Below are 3,242 nucleotides of genomic sequence, written 5' to 3'. Positions count from 1 at the left end.
AATACAATTTTAACAAAAATTTATAAAGATTCAATATGATTAAACAATTTAATAATATAAATAGTACAAAATGTGAAATTTAATTTAATAATATAAATAGTAGATATAGATAAAATTATTACTATTTAAGTTTAGGGATTTTCTTTTGGATGATTTTAATTTTTGATTTGGGGAAAAAGGTGAAAAGTAAAAGTTAGGGGGAAAATAAAAAGTTTTGGGGGTTGAGGGAGTAAAATTTTGGGGAAAAATATTTAAAAAAAATTTGGGGGGGAATGGGTATGGGGTAGACCTGTCCATGGGTCGGGCGGCCCGACCTGCCGACGGCCCGCCTTGAAATATGGGAGGTTCGGGTAAAAATATAGGCCGAAATATGGGCTTAAGCAGAAAAATAGGCCCGTTTAAAAATGGGCAGACCTCGAACAAAATTTTTTGGCGGGCCACCCGACTGAAAATATATTAAATATATTATATATTTTTTTATGTTTAAAATATAATAGTTTAAATTTTTTATGTTTAAAAAATATATATTTATTTTTATGTTTAAGTTTTTACTTTTTAGTTTTAGTTTTCATTTCCCAATCCACCGTCTGTCTTCCAATTCCAAATCCCTAACCTTCTCTTCCTTGACTGCCGATCCACCTCCACCGTCAAGACCTCCACCAATCCACCTCCGGTCCTCCACCCACTTCCAGAATCAAGCGTTTAAGGGTTTGTTTCTTCCCGAATCACCAAGTAGAAGCAAGCATACAAGGGAGTTTGGTACAGGTACGAGTTTGCTCATCTTCTTCGATTTCCTCGTTTTCATTCTCTTTAAGATACTTCATTTCTTCTAATTATTCTTCTTCAGGTTACTCTTTTCTTTGTTTGCCTGCTGATCTTCTTTGTTTGTCATTTCTTTTCTTGTTTCTTCATTTTTCTGTGTTACATAAAAATGCTAGCCTGAAATATAATAAACGCCTTTTGTGTTTTGAGATTCTAAGATGACATTTCAGGGTTCATTGATGCCATGCGTAATAGCTGCTTTGCTTGATGGTCCGAACCTAATGATGTCTCATCAACTGTTCTTTTTTATTTTTTTTTTGCAATGCCTTAGAAGATGCAAAAAACCTAGGAATAGAATTTGTCTCCACTTATTGGTAATCCTGATATTTCGATACCAACTTCCAATTTTGATGGATGTCTGTTAGACTTGCTCTTTTAAAAGAAGAGCCTATGAACACTTTAATTAGAAGTATGAAACTTTTTTTAAAATTAAAAAAGCCCATAAGAAAACTGGGTGAAACATTGAAATGATGAAGAAGGGGTCTGTAAGGAAATTGATTGTTGTTTAGTCAACAGATTAGATGAAAAGGATAATCAAACTCAACGCCCATTGCGTGGGGCTAGGAACTTTAGATTAGATGGCCACCACGTTCAGTCCACTCTATTCCATAGATGTGAAACGCGTCTCAACATCAACACTCATTAAATCATTTTTTTTACAAAAGCCTAAGGCGAAATTGTTTGAGTTGATTGAACGTTTGGACTAAATGGTTGTTTTTTTTCCTCTCCAGTTATGGAACTATATTGTCCTCATTAACCTTGTTGTTTTGGTCCTGAAAGTAATTTGCTATGGTCTGATATGGTATATGAGGTTTCGGTCCTATGAGCTAATTGCATGTATTGGTTTGTATTTAGTTTCATGTTTTTTATTTTACTCTGAGGTCAGCAAGTAATTGAATAGGGAATACATCTAGCAGTATTTTGGAAAGAGACTTCAAGCTGCTATAGAGTTGGCTGTAACTAAATTGTACCTAAACTGTTTTATCCTTTGACAGGAGTTTTAATGCGTACTGTAACTAAATTGGACCTAAATTGTTGCTGGTTTTACTTTTATTTTACCCACTGAGATCTAAAGTCTCTTCAGAGTATTGTTTTTGGCTTAATGATTTTTGCCTTTTTCTTCTTCTGTGCAATAACTTGGAAAATGGGAGTGTGTACAAACTACTAGTTCTTATTAGTTTTGGAACCAGTCCAATCCGCATGATTTTTTAATCTGCAGTACATGATTTTAGTAAACATTAGGATTAATGTTTTTTACTTTTTCAGGCATTAGGTACCAGATTCACTCAATTTGTACAGCCTGTATTTCAGAGGTGCATAAATATCATCCAGACTCAACAATTGGCTAAGGTGTTTATCAATTTGACTTTTATTTCTCTTCTAATAAGCAATTTAGGTTAATTTGTTCATTTCTGCTTTTCTCTTTATGGTTGCCTGATGCTTTTATTGGCACATGTTCATTTTTATTCACTGTAATAGATTTTTTACTGCTAGATGTATTGGTATATGAGGTTTCGCTCCTCATAGATTTTTTACTGTAATAGATTTTTTACTGCTAATAGATTTTTATTCACTGTAATAGATTTCATTAATTTCTTTTTTGGTACATATGTAATTTAGCTTATAGAATAAGTATGAATATCTCAATTGTTTAAACGCAAAGGATGTTTTCTAGTTTAGGTTTATATTATATATTTAATAATTTGCCTATGGTTTATATATAAATTTGAAATCTAATAAATGTTTTTGTTCCATTCAATATTTCAATTCCTATTCATTTTTGTTTGCATTTTAATTTTGTTTATGCTTTCCTCTACATAACAGTAACGAACTTTCAAAGTTAAACTATTTTATCTAGTTTTCATTTGTAGACCATAATATCCTTTTAAAATTATTTCAAAATTTTTTATACAAGGTAATTTTAAAGATAATTGATTGTAGCTTAAAATTATTTCAAAAGTTAGTATGAATTTTATTAAAAAATATTTAATAACAAATTATATATTTGTAAGTTTTAAAAGATTAAATTATTTTTTATAAAAGTAAGCATTTAAAGAGTTCAAACTTCAAAGTAAGCATCTAAGCTACAATTTTAACCTATTTGTATATTTAATAAAATATGAACCTATTTGTATCAAAGTATGCATATAAGCTACAATTTAGACAGCAAGTATGCATTTTGTTTGAACTTGTTTTATATTTAATAAAATATAAACCTATTTGTATCAAAGTATGCATATAAGCTACAATTTAAATAGCAAGTATGCATTTTGTTTGAACCTATTCTTATATTTAATAAAATATAAACCTATTTGTATTAAAGTATGCATATAAGCTACAATTTAAACAACAAGTATGCATTTTGTTTGAACCTATTTTTATATTTAATAAAATATAAACCTATTTGTATCAAAGTATGC

The 3,242-nt window shown here is 30.0% G+C and overlaps 1 long non-coding RNA gene across 1 annotated transcript; it reads left to right on the top strand.

Moving 5' to 3' along the window:
- Positions 1–573: 573 nt before the first annotated feature.
- On the top strand, positions 574–2,172 carry LOC105774378 (uncharacterized). Its single transcript, XR_008196634.1, has 2 exons — positions 574–765; positions 2,089–2,172. It is a non-coding gene; the product is annotated as an uncharacterized LOC105774378 (long non-coding RNA).
- The last annotated feature ends 1,070 nt before the right edge of the window (positions 2,173–3,242 follow it).

The sequence above is a fragment of the Gossypium raimondii genome, chromosome 6 (genome assembly GCF_025698545.1).
Source record: "Gossypium raimondii isolate GPD5lz chromosome 6, ASM2569854v1, whole genome shotgun sequence".
NCBI lineage: Eukaryota > Viridiplantae > Streptophyta > Magnoliopsida > Malvales > Malvaceae > Gossypium > Gossypium raimondii.
This window is presented reverse-complemented; position numbering and strand designations above follow the sequence as displayed.